The sequence below is a fragment of the Perissodus microlepis genome, chromosome 3 (genome assembly GCF_051167445.1).
Source record: "Perissodus microlepis isolate ML-2025 ecotype Zambia chromosome 3, ASM5116744v1, whole genome shotgun sequence".
Lineage (NCBI taxonomy): Eukaryota > Metazoa > Chordata > Actinopteri > Cichliformes > Cichlidae > Perissodus > Perissodus microlepis.
In genome coordinates, this window is record NC_140463.1 from 8440515 (window position 1) to 8454873 (window position 14359).

Genomic DNA, 14359 nt, shown 5'->3' on the forward strand with positions numbered 1-14359 from the left:
CATCTTTGCTGGCCTTCTGCATTTCTTCTTCTTGGCTGCCTTCTCCTGGATGTGTCTGGAGGGTGTGCAGCTCTATCTCATGCTGGTGGAGGTCTTTGAGAGCGAGTACTCACACAAAAAGTACTACTATCTGTGCGGCTACTGCTTCCCCGCATTGGTGGTGGGCATCTCTGCAGCCATAGACTACAGGAGCTATGGGACCAAGAAAGCATACGTGTGAATACAGGCCTTTTGCACCTGCAGATTGAGAAGTAGGATTGTGCTATTTCCCCAGATGGAAATGTAATATGCAGTGCCGTGTGAAGGGCTCTTGCGCCTCCCCACAGACTGGGTTCTCTGAACACACTTAGCCAAAGCCTGATGATTAGCCTTCATAAGATCATCCGCTGAGACAGAGAAATAGTGTGTGCATTCATGTGCATGAGCTCAGTGTGAGTGTACAGTTGTTTGTTGGTTTAGTTGTGCATAACTCACTCGTCTCTTCTGTGCCACTCCAGATGCTGGCTGTGAGTGGATAACTACTTCATCTGGAGCTTCATTGGACCTGTTTCATTTATTATTATGGTATTAGCTTTACTGTCAAGCAGTATTATTAGCCTCCATATTTCGATATCCCGCAGTCAGAAGTATTTCACCAGCATGCAATTTTGCGATGTTATTAACAATATGAAATCAGTAATTTTGGACTAGAGTGCTCACTGCGCATTTTTTATTTCTTCCTATCGTCTTTCCTTAGCTCAACCTCATTTTCCTCATGATCACTTTGCACAAGATGATACGCAACTCTTCGGCACTTAAACCTGACCCCAGCCACCGGATAATATTAAGTGAGTTTAAATTATTCAGTGAGACTCACACATTTTTATTTTTGAAGAAAAAAGAAATTTCAAATTGTCTTAGTATATCTGTGCATCAACTCAGTGTTAGTGAATGCCTCATTCTCCGCTTCGATCAGGTCCTGGGCACTAGGGCCCATCACTCTGCTCTTCCTACTTGGCTTGACATGGGCCTTTAGCCTCCTCTTCATCATGCGATAAAAGGCTCTGTTGCTCCACATTCAGTTTAGCCTATAGAAAGTGTTTGTGTTTATGAGTGACTCTCAAACCTGCCCACTGTGCCGGTGGTGTTATTTTCTTTACAGGTCCATAAGGAGTACAGTAAATGTCTGCGTCACTCCTATTGCTGCAGCCGCACCTCTACCAAAAGCTCCCACGGTTCGTTGAAGAACTCGGGCCTTCGTGCCAACAACCGCTACTACACTGGCAGCCAAGCTCGCCATGCAGCAGCCCACAGACAGGTGCAGGCAGCACAGACCCACACATAAACACTCGCAAACATATCATCAGTGGAAAACACCGCTGAGTTTTAAAATGGTGTTTTTCTAAGAACAAATGATGAATAAAAACAGCTTGTGCAGCAACACGACTGTTTTAGTGGAACAAAATGAGAAATGTTATCTGGTTTATTTAAACTAAAAAATTATGTAAAAACAAAGCAAATCTTTTCAAAATTAGGCATGGTTTCTCCCTCTGCAGCTACATTTTCTCCCCTATTAAAAGGTCTCTTATGTAAGATTATGTTATAAAGATATCATTTGTAGTCCACATGGTGTATATATAGACACAGGCATCATACACGTCATCGGAAAATACTGTAAATGCTGGCATATGCGCAGCTACACAGACACATACACTAACAATGGCAATTATTGCTCACAATCGGCAAACAAGCTTTTTCAAAATGTAATAACACTTCCAAACAACAATTCCATCGGCTACTACAGTCATGTCTTAAAAATCTCAAGCCCCTGTCACGATAACATGACAAAGCTGTGTTTCTTGATTGATTCATGTTTTTGGCTGTAATGTGACAAAATGTGGAAAAGTTCAAAGGGGCCGAATACTTTTGCAAGCCACTGTATATATATATATATATATATATATATATATATATATATATATATATATATATATATATATATATATATATACACATATATAATGTATAATTAGACTTTATGTATATTATGTAAGGTGTAGATATATAAATATATGTACAACTCTGTGTATATATGTTTATGGACAGGCATGCAATGTAGTGACAAGGATTGACAAGAACTAATATTGCATAATACTGCACATAAAAACTACTACTAATATGGTGTATTGTAGGCTGCAGGTACTTTGTTGTTGAGTCTGACAACAATTGGAAGGAAAGACCTTCTCCTGGTTCTCTCCTGTCTCCTGAATCTCTCCTGGTTGGGGGTTTGGGGGAGGGTATGTTCGCACAACAAAAGCAAGAGAACAATGGAGCTGAAGGCCTCTCAGCGGGGTGCTAGGAGGTGTTACGTTCAGGGGAATTTACGCAAATTTGCGCAGGGTCAGTAAATCTAGTAGTAGGGCCTTGCACCAGGAAAAAAAAGGGGTCAGTAATTCTAGTGTTAAACGCGTCGCTCTCATTGTTCTACATTCTTATGTCGTGTTTTTCTTTACACACACTGAAATTGTGGACTTTGTTTTTAATTTGGGTAAATGCAGGCAGCTTTTGCAGAGAAATGATGAACATGTTTTTGACTGTTGTGAAAACTGAAGTGGCTCTAAATCAGTTTTAGTAATTCTGGGATTCTCAAATTTGTCCTCACAGAGAAAAACCAGTCTGCATCCATCTTCCACTATCATTTATTTGCTGTATCCTTTTTGTCTCTGTTATCTGTTATCACCTTTCACTGCAAACAGCTCTACAATAAAGCAGGTCACCAGTAGAGAAAGAACTTGACCTCATGTCCAAGTCCAATAACTAAAAGTATTAATTTTAAGTATTAATTTGCTCACAGATTTTGTTTTTCAAGAAAAAAAAGCAAAGTTAAGTAAAACAAAACACCCACAAATAACCCACCACTCTGACATTTTGCAGCTTCAATGCTGATTCTGCTGCCTGTCTTTAATCCTGCCCAGAAACAAACAATCTTACATTTGCACTGTAGCCCTAAACCCTTCTACATATCACCTCATAGAGGTTCATGTGAAAATATAATCCAACTTTAACCTTCCATCTCCATGGTACAATATCTATACTGAATTAGCAGATAGCAGTGTGGTGAACAAGTGTGTGTGTGTGTGATGTATTTCCAGTAGTCTGAACACATGTGAGGGACTGTTTCTTGCTGTGTTTATACATACGGGAAAGATCAACTGATCAAATGTCCCAACTTGTCCAAAGGTCACATGTGAATGTCCACAGTTTACTCCATCAACCGTGCATAGAAATTACTCCTCTGCACAGTCTTATTCCTGTCTTATGATAAAATGTTAATTTATCATGTGTAGAGATTGACAAACCACGTGACTTTTGCGCATTGCTTTGTGGGTACCCGTGGCAACAAAATCAAAACACTGCATCAACCGCTAGCATTTCCAGCACCGGTAATCATTAATTTTGCGGTTTTAATCCCTACTTGCATTTTATTTGCCCCAAAAACAGTCATGTAAAAAACAAAGCAGAACATGGCAGGTCCGTACAAAGACAGACTTGACGAAAAGGCAAAAAAAAGAAAGAGGAAAAAATCAAAGGAGTGAAAGGGTCAGACCCATACGAACATACAGAGCGGAGTAAGGACGTTAGCGTGCTGCCCAACTTTCATAACGCACATATTTATTATTATATGGTCCTAAGTGTGAGGGCATACACTCACAAAATGTTTAGTAACTTCAGATCCCTGCAACAAGCCCAGGTCCAGTTTACTTTGGTGATTTGGACTATTCCACTTCACAGCTGTTGTTACATTTTTTTCCTTTATCTCCTGTACAGGCCAACTCATCTATTTGTCGTTTCAGGTTGTAGTATTACACAACATTTTCAGATCTAATAGAAATAAAATGAGTGTTTTGTAATTCATTCAATGTATTGTCTTTATTTATAACTGGCATTATTGTTTCATTCTAGTATAGAATCTTACAAGAAAGAGGCAAAATTGTATTCGATTGTGCTTTATCAGCTGCTTTGGTGAAAAACAAATCAACAATGCAACAAAAAAACAACAACATTGCAAAACAACATACTGGAAAACAGTTATTCATCACTTGATTGCTTCAGTACAACACTTGAGCACATATATGCGGGACTTTTGTGGCTGTTTTGATATCACTCTCTCTCTCTTAACCAATCAAATCTTGCTGTGGTAGCAGCTTTAAACTCGGTATGACCCAGGTTGATAGAGGGGGCCCAGTCTGGATCGCATTCCAGCATTTTGTAGGCTGGTTTTCCTACAAAACACAACAAACATTCGCCCGCAAAGCCACAGTGAACAAAGCAGCACAGCGCAACGAATTCAATTCAAATTAAGACTTATTTGTAACCTACATCAACAATCATGTTATGATAAAATACGTAATTACAACTACAACAGAAGACTTACCTTTGTGGAAATGCTTGGAGCAGACTAACATGTGAGCTGGAGTGTTCTGAGACGTTATATTTGGTCTTTGAATGGCTGCAATCCAGGCCATCCGTTGGCTATTTGTTATTTTGGAAACATGGCTTAAACAATTTCTCTTCCACGACGGAATCCGATAACAACCGATCTCTTTACCCGTCGGCTTCCCGTGGCTGTCATGTGACTATTGCAGTTAATAATACAAGAGCTTCTTGCCATTTTTTGTGTTTCTTTTTATCGCTGTGTGACTGTTTTCACGTGAAAGCCCGCGTGCGCTAGTACCGCTTGCCACTTGTACCTACAATTCTTTGTAGTTTTACCCCTGAATGACGTCACATTTTCAATCTCTACAGGCCACTGAACAGAGCATCTGTGGTAGGATGATGGAGTGTTGCCATGGTAATGCACAGGGGAGCAGTCCGACAAAGCACTAAAGGTGGACTTCTCCCTGAAAAGATGCATACATGCATTCACACAAAGACTCAGCCGCTCATGGCAAAAACACAGACAATAAATCTCCTCCTGTCCTTTACAACAACAACATGGAAAATCAGTGAATTATATTGTTGTTCCACATTGAATAGTATAAGGATGTACCTCAGCATAAATCAGTTCTTATCAAGGAATATAAAAGTGTAACCATTACATCAGAATAAAGTAGAACAGACGCATGTAAAAACATCTGAACATGGATTAGTTGCTATCTAAATAAAATGCTGCATAATGCAAGTTTGTCTTTGTATGACTTTATTCAGTCAGAATGTCCAGCCTTGAACAGAGGCGGTGGTTTATGACACCAACTGTCTGTCATCTATAATCCAGTTTTGAGATCTCTTCCCAGATGTCTTAACGCCCACTCACATCCTGAAGTGCAAAATTACTGATGGAAGATGGGCAAGAAAAGGTCAAAGCTGTCAGATCCTCAGTTTAGAAAAAAGGAGAAAAAAGAAGGAGAAACGCATACCTGAGGCAGGCTTTCGAGAAGCTCACTAGTCTTTGCCTTGGTGGCACCAGGCATTTTAGCTAATCTGCTGTGTCATTTTAGGATAAAACCTCTTCTCACTAACACTCTGGTATTCGTCTCCTTTTCTATGTTGCAGCTTTTGAGCTGCGTCGTAACATAGTAAACAGTAGACACTGATGGGGCTTACTGAATCTTGGGACTGTGTTCAACACAATATTAATTAGCCTTTAATTGGAAAAGCTGTATTGTATTATAATGGCTGTTTGTTAGCCGTTTGCATACTATCTGTGTGTACACTCCCAGAGCACCCAACAGGCTAGGACCGCCCCTGGCTGCAAGCACGTGTTTGGCCACGAAGGTGTAACTGGCAAACACGCACAAAAGAACGCGCGCGCATGGTTGTTGCTCACAGGTAACTAGGTAAGAGACTCCCGCAGTTTATCTGAGACGCACCGGCGACAGCGAGTCCATGGAGTTCGAGGAGTCGGGTATCGGAGAGGAGTGCGGGGTCTTTGGGTGCGTCGCTGCCGGAGAGTGGCCCACACAGCTGGACGTGGCTCAGGTCTTAACTTTGGGCTTGGTGGCGTTACAGCACAGGTAAGTAACGGAAAACCATTTACTGCAGCTTTAGTAACCAGTTAATGATGTCCGAGCGTTTTAAGTGAAATGTTTGGTTTAAATGTGAATCTGACTCAAACTTGAGAAATACAAAATGAATGAATGGAATGTGAAATTTTTGCAGAATGCAGCGGTCACTGCATATAAAAGTGTTGTGGAAAAGCATTGATCCACACTCCCCAATGTCTTTACAATTTGCTTGAAAATTGAGGAAAAAGGCTAAGCGAATTAAAAAAAAGATTTATATTTAGATGTAACATTTAAAATTGCGTTTTAAATATAAAATATTACAAATATTTTTAGGAAATGTTGTAAAAAATGACTGGAAAAACCATGTGTTTGTAAGGTTTTGAGCTAAATGTGGGAAAATGTTGCCGTTAATTTCAGCATGTTTCAGTTTACAAACAGCGCCCCATGCTAAAGAAAGCAAATATTAGTATGACAACCTTTATTGTTCAACACAACCTGAACTGTCTTAGGAAAACTTTGTTGTTATTTCTGTAAGAAAAGTTCGACACGAGGGCCGTTTTTCACTACTCAAGCACGAGAGTCTTTGTAAGTTTACACAGGAGTTCAGACTTCCCGAGACCGACAATCTAAAATCTACAATCTACGGCGGTAGTTTTTACTGCCATCACCACTTAATTTAACTGTTGTGGAGGTAAACACAGACGACACGAGAGCTCTCGATTAACACTGCTCGTTTATTGCTCATCACCACACAACTGAACACTTTCCCTCCAAAACACAGCAACAACACTTCCTGAGAACTGAGTGTGAGTGGAGCCCTCCAGTGGTCCACCACACATGCCCCCCCCCCCCGAACACCCAGTAGGGTCATCCCCTAGTCCAGAACCCTTGCTTTAATTAAACGCCCAGAACGGCTGAACCGGGGAGGTGGAGAGCTGGCGGCGGGGAAACGAGCCTGAGGGCCAGGCTGGCATGGGCGGTCAGGAAAAACTGAAGATAGCTCGGGCCCCGCCAGGTGGGGGGCGCTCCCAGAGGAAGAAGCAGGGTTGTCCAGTCCAGTGGAAGGCGGGCGGCCACGGCGGGGGGCCTGAGCCGGCACCACCTGGTCATCCAGAAGCACATGTGCTGGTTTAAGTCTGTCAATAGAAACAGCCTCCTGCCAACCCCCAAAATCCAAAAGGAAATGCTTCCGGCCCGGTTGAATAACCCTAAAGGGGCCGTCATACAGTGGACGCAGCGGAGGCCTATGAGTGTCATGCCTGACAAAAACAAACTGCGAAGAGTCCAACGACCTCGGAACAAAGGTGTCGGGCACACAATGGTGCACTGGGCCAGGAAGAGAAAACGAGTCTCTTGGGGGACGGAGAGACAGCACAGAGGGAGCGAAGCACGGGGGCGGGCTCTCAGGCAAGAATTCCCCGGGGACCCGGAGGGGCTGACCAAGGACAAGTTCAGCCGGGGAAACTCCAAGGTCTTCTTTAACCGCACAGCGCAACCCCAGTAAAACCCATGGAAGGCGGTCAACCCAGTTGCCATCTGTGAGAGAAGCACGGAACGCGGCCTTAAGTGACCGGTGGAAACGTTCGCACATCCCGTTGGCCTGCGGGTGGTACGCAGTGGTTTGGTGGACCTTGACCCCCAGGCCGTCAGCCATGGCAGACCAAAGCTCGGAAACGAACTGGGGGCCCCTGTCTGAGGTGATGTCGGCGGGGGGACCGAAACGCAAAACCCACGTTGACAAAAATGCCCTGGCCGCTGCTGCTGTAGTGGACGCCAGAGGCACTGCCTCAGGCCAGCGGGTTGTGCGGTCCACTACAGTCAAAAGGTGCGTGAAACCTTGTGACTGCGGCAGAGGACCAACCAGATCCACATGCACATGATCAAAACGCCTCCCTGGAACGCGGAAGGATTCGAGGGGCGCCTGTGTGTGCCTATGGATCTTAGCACGTTGGCATGGGATGCACGCGGCTGCCCAGTCTTTCACCGATTTACGAAGGCCCGGCCAAACGAACCTAGAGCTGACCAGCTTGACCGAGGCCCGGACGCCTGGATGAGAGAGGGCGTGTACGGAGTCGAAAACGCGACGACGCCACGAAAGGGGAACTACAGGGTGTGGACGGCTGGTGGAAACATCGCAAAGCAGGCTAGGCCCGCCGTTCCACCCGGGTCTGTCCTCCAGTACAAGGCCCGTTTGCGCAGACCGAAGGGCAAGGACGTCCGGGTCGGCCTGTTGGTCAGCGGCCATAGCCTCAAAGTCTATGCCAACATAAACGGGAGAAACCAGCACGCGGGATAGACAGTCAGCCACGCAGTTGGACTTACCAGCCACGTGCTGAATGTCAGTTGTGAACTCGGAAATGGCTGCCAACTGGCGCTCCACGGATCAGAGACCTTGGACATCGCGAATGTCAAAGGTTTATGAACGACGTACGCGGTGAAGCTCCGACCCTCGAGGAAAAACGAAAATGCCATGTCGCGAGGTGTAGGGCCAGCAACTCCCTCTCAAAAACGCTATATTTGCGCTCACTGTCCCTAAGCGTGCGACTAAAAAAAGTGAGCGGTTGCCAGACACCGGAGACCCGCTGTTCTAACACTGCGCCCACTGCCACGTCCGACACGTCGGAGGTCAACGCAATCTCCGCCGACGGAAACGGGTGGGCCAGCAGGGCGGCGTTTGCCAGTGCGGTCTTGGCCCCAGAAAATGCCTGGATGCGTTCAGGGAGCCAATCAATCGGGTCCTTAGCTGTTTTACCCTTCAAGGCAGCATAGAGAGGCTGCAGCAGGTGTGCAGCTCTGGGGAGAAAGCGGTTGTAGAAATTGACCATCCCCAAGAACTCCTGCAGCGCTTTAATGGACGCAGGACGCGGAAAAGCCGAAACGGCCCGGACCTTGTCTGGCAACGGAACCACACCGTCAGCGGAAATGCGGTGGCCCAAGAAATCCAGAACCGGCAAGCCGAACTGGCACTTGGAGGGGTTGACGATCAGGCCGTGTGCCGCCAAGCGCTGGAAAACCTGATGCAGATGGGACGCGTGCTTATTCTCAGAGCAGCTGGCCACCAATATATCATCAAGGTACACGAAGACGAAAGGCATCCCGCGCAAAACAGAGTCCATCAACCGCTGAAAAGTCTGGGCGGCGCCTTTCAGGCCGAACGGCATGCGCAAAAATTCAAACAGGCCGAAAGGGGTAATAACGGCAGTTTTGGGGACGTCTCGTTTCGCGGGGTCGAGGCGGCGCGCGCGTGCGAACACCGGGGGACCGACCGTCGGAATATAATGTTCAACCCCGTGCTTCGTTGCAGTGTTCGAGAAATTAGGAACAGTCAGTGAAGGGAACTCCATGAGCAAACGCTGAAAAACATTCCCTGAAGTCACTAAATTAGCCTGATTCAGGGGCTCGATGGCGCGAGTGAAACAGGGTATTGAAGAAAAAGACAGTGCATCGATTAAGCGTCTGTTAGCGACGTCGACCAGCAGTCCGTGGGCACAAAGAAAATCGGCGCCCAAAATAGGTACAGAGCTAGCGGCAACAACAAAGGTCCATTGGAAATCCCGACCATGAAAACAAACAGTCACGGACCTTTCCCCGAACGTTGCGATGGGAGAGCCATTAGCCGCAATAAGCTGCGGTCCGCAGCCCGCTGCCAAACTGTCGGCTCCGGACGGGGGAAGGAGGCTCTTCTGGGAGCCGGAGTCGACCAGGAAACATCTCCCAGAGCGCGAGTCTTCTATGAAGAGCAGTTTTTCTTTGTCGCCAGCGGTCGCGGCTGCTACAGCGCGCTGGCGGGGTCCATGTCCCAGGGTCGGAAAAGCGCAAGGCGGCAGGCAGCGGCGCGCTCCGGCGCCAAAACGCTGATGGTAGAAACAGAGGTCCCGTCCGTGGTGTCGCTGTGCCGCGATCTTTGCCGTCAGCGAAGGATCGGGTACGTCGTGGCAGGTCAGCGGGGAAGTGGAAGGCGACGCCGGTGAGGCTGGAACTAGGTCGTGATCGTGGAAAGTGCGGGTAGCCAGGAGAATACGATCCGCGTCCTCAGCCAGGGAGCGATAATCCTTCGTGCCCAGAAGCGGAGAGTTGGCGAGGCCGGCTCTCACGGCCGCCGGCAGCTGTCGGAGGAAGATGTGGGCGAAGAGGAATCCCCCGTCGTCCGGTCCGAGAAAGGATAGCATGTGCTCCATCAGTTCGAGAGCCGTACCGCCACCCAGGCCTGAGAGGGAGAGGAGCTTCTCGGCTCGCTCTGCGTCGGAGAGGGCATAGCGCCGAAGAAGCAGCTCCTTAAGGGCGGCGTACTTCCCTCGGGTGGGTGGGTCCCGGAAGAGAGTCAACGCACGACGGGTGGCTAGCGGGTCGAGAGAAGCCACCACATGGTGATATTTCGTGTCGTCAGCCGAGATGCCACGAAGGGCGAACTGAGCCTCCACGTGCACGAACCACGACGGGGGATCGTGAAGCCAAAAGTCCGGCAGCTCGAGCGCCACAGCAAACGTAGCTGCAGCCGGAGGCAGAGGGCTGGCGGCTGCTGATGCATCCAGAGCGGAGTCGGTGCCACCATCGGACTGCAGCATGTTCGAGTCAGGGGTCACCAATGTGGAGGCTAAGCGAATTAAAAAAAAGATTTATATTTAGATGTAACATTTAAAATTGCGTTTTAAATATAAAATATTACAAATATTTTTAGGAAATGTTGTAAAAAATGACTGGAAAAACCATGTGTTTGTAAGGTTTTGAGCTAAATGTGGGAAAATGTTGCCGTTAATTTCAGCATGTTTCAGTTTACAAACAGCGCCCCATGCTAAAGAAAGCAAATATTAGTATGACAACCTTTATTGTTCAACACAACCTGAACTGTCTTAGGAAAACTTTGTTGTTATTTCTGTAAGAAAAGTTCGACACGAGGGCCGTTTTTCACTACTCAAGCACGAGAGTCTTTGTAAGTTTACACGGGAGTTCAGACTTCCCGAGAACGACAATCTAAAATCTACAATCTACGGCGGTAGTTTTTACTGCCATCTCCACTTAATTTAACTGTTGTGGAGGTAAACACAGACGACACGAGAGCTCTCGATTAACACTGCTCGTTTATTGCTCATCACCACACAACTGAACACTTTCCCTCCAAAACACAGCAACAACACTTCCTGAGAACTGGGTGTGAGTGGAGCCCTCCAGTGGTCCACCACACTGTGTATTTTGGCAAAATTCGCTTTTACGTATCATCTGTTTCATGTCTAATAAGCTTCATACAGTTAAACACATGTTTACATGTATGCTTGAATAAAAACAAACGGGTGAGATGTTAGAACGCTTGGATTTTTATTTTCGTAAACACTCAGGATCTCTGCATATTTTGGAACTGAAGAAGCTTCCCGCACTAATACATGACAATTTGCACTGTGATGTTTTGTGTTTTCTCAGGGGGCAGGAATGTGCTGGGATTGTCACAAGTAATGGAGCCAGTCCACCCACATACACAACACACAAGGTAACACTGAAACTTCTGTTATGATAAAACAGAAGCAAAGTCAGAAACAGACCCAGGAGGTATTTGGTTGCCTCCTGAATATGTTTCTATTGTTACAGTAGATTTGGCATGGACGGAAGGGACATGTCCCCACCAATATCCAGCGATTATTGAATTGTCCCCACCAATAATGTGATCTCTTCGAGTAAAGAAAAACAACCCGATAGAAAGAAAAAAAAAAAAAAGATCTGTCAGCGTCTCATTCACCCAGCGGAGCAGAAAGAGTTAAATTACGTTCTCTACTGGAGTCCTACGTCATGTGACAAATATGGCCAATGTGATTGGCTGTGCCTTTCAGGGAGCTCTGTTTAGTTTTAGCGGTGGCAAGCCTGCGCTGCAAGGAGGAGAGGAGGACGGCAGCAAAAAGGAAGAACCTGGATATAAGAAAGTATTTTTCAAAGAAACCTGTAAGTCACTTAAAGCCAAGTTCACACATAAAATGTGTCCGTCATAATAACGTTACAGGCTATGCTAGGCTTTGGCCCACATCAGTCTAAAAATGTATGTAACCACGAATAACGTGTTTTGGAAACTAACTGCACAACAGGCAGCACTATTAGTTATCTCAGTCTCAGAGTAGCATTTCTAATTTTGATTGAAGCTGTCGGAGAAAACGGAAGCCTCGAGTGAGCCAGGATATTAGTTTACAGAGGCTGTTAAAATTATATGTCTAACGTCAAAATGCTGGTGACACAATAATTTCATCCTAATGGCACTGACATATTCATACGGTTAACTTTTGAGACAAAATATCATGAGGGAGTCATGATTTTGCAAATATTCCACCTTGTAGTGCAGTTTGCACAAATTGTTTTAAAAATGCACTCACCTTACAAACATTACTGATGAGTCAAGATCTGCACAAATTGACAGAAACACTGAAGCAGCTACACATTTTATTCTTATTGGCATGTATGTCCTATTTGTCAGGTGACAGAAGAAACAACACAAAGCTCAGAGCTGGTTATCTGGTGAGAGGGAAACATGAAGATGAAACCAGGAGATGTCCTTACTGAATCATCAGAGCTGAACAGGTGATTGAGAAGCAGGTTTACCTTTTAGGTGACATGAATGAGTTGAAGAGAAGTTATGAAAGGGGGGCACAAAGAAATACTTTTCTTTCTTATTCTCATTTAAAATGTCTCGCTTTTAACAAATAATTATCTGAATCTTTCAACCAACGTTTTCATCTGATGTAAAATGTATAGAAATCCATTATTGTATTCGGTAAATATTAAGTCTAGTTAGTATATACCCTAGTAAGTTATAGTATTGTTTACTTTGTTAAGGTACCATGTCTCAGTCTGCAATTCTGTTGAAGAAAGATGTTGAATCTATTTAATTACTGGAGAAAAATAATAGATTTCAGTGCATTTGTTTTATATGTGCATTAAATTTAAATCGATAGTTAAGCATCTTGAGGCAGAGGGTGGGGGAGTGGTTCCCTACTTTTTTTCTTTTCTTTTTTTGCTGGGAGTTGGCAACCCTATTAGTTATAGGTATATGTAATTATAAATTAGGTGTTACTGTTTAGAATACCAGAATAGGGAAGGCGGTGTAGTTTTAAGCTTATTATAAAGGCTTTAAAGGATTTATGACTTTTCCTATAATACCATGGTGGGCCGGTCACTAGTCAAAATGCCCGGGCTCATATTTTGTCCCAGTGCAACCCTGCTGTATTTGAAGCCATTTTTATTTTTGTATGATACCTGATTTATATTGAATATGGGTGAAGTAAACTAAAGTCTAAAATACTTAGTCATTTGTTTATTTGTAATTTAGCATTATATAACTCACATATAAAACTATCAATTGTAATTTTAAATGGTTTAAAAGCATGTAGAAGAGCATATTTAGGCAAGTACATTTCTCCTTTTGTTATCAAGAAGCAAAGACAAAAAGGAAAAAAAAAAATGAATCATTCGTCCCCACCAATGCCAAAACGAAATCTACGCCCTTGGTACAAACTATTTGAAGGAGGTTTGATCAAGGCCTCCTTGCGATTTGAACTGCTTTTTTCCAACCAGAGTAATTCAGTTTATTTTGTCTAGTTAAAAAAGGGTTAAAACTTAACCCCTGGCTTCGCAGCTTCAGTTTGCTTTTTTGAATCCCTCCCTCCGCAGCACACGGTGAGGTAAACGGTAAGGTTGTGAAACTCTCCCTCTCTTTTGTTGTGTGTGTGTGTGTGCACAGAGAAAGAGAGAGAGAGAGAGATGGTGTTTAACAAATCAGATCACATTCTGCCACTTTGCAGGACTAGAGAGACCACAGAGGAAAGAAGGATCAAGAACAGTGAACCACGGAAAGCTCCACAGTGTTCTCATGAAAATGTCTCAAAGAGAAAACTGCACAGGTCATAAAACTGGTTTCACAAGGTGCAAATCAGCCTGAGACAGCAAAGTTTTAACCATAATATTAGCCAAACAATGTTTTTAATTAGATGAAGGTTTAAAGCCAAGGACAGAACTTCCTTGAAATCTTGCATTTATGTTTGCAGTTTTATCTCGTGATTCAATATTTCATTTTGCATTTGCTGTTGCGTGGTTTGTTTTCGCTGTACAGTTGCGTTATCAGGTATACTACAGTAGTCACAGCAGCAATACCTGCAGCACCATGGAAGTATTAGCAGTGTGTCTAGAGCTTTGAAAACTACTTTACATGAGCTCTAATTCAACATCAAGATACCACAAATCAGTTCAAATTCATGAACTAGCAAACATTTACCATTCCCAGTGCCCCAGTCATTTAATTAAATACCACTGGGTTTCTGAGTGTTAGCACACTTATGTGGCTGTGATATCTGTAGTAAACGGTACCGTGTACATCATTACACGCTGCCTACAAAACACTTATT

General features: G+C 44.6%; 1 protein-coding gene across 1 annotated transcript in view; it reads left to right on the forward strand.

The window, feature by feature from the left end:
- LOC146389750 (neural cell adhesion molecule 2-like) overlaps positions 1–14359 on the forward strand; it is a 631716-nt gene that overhangs the window by 41115 nt on the left and 576242 nt on the right. The window lies entirely within an intron of this gene.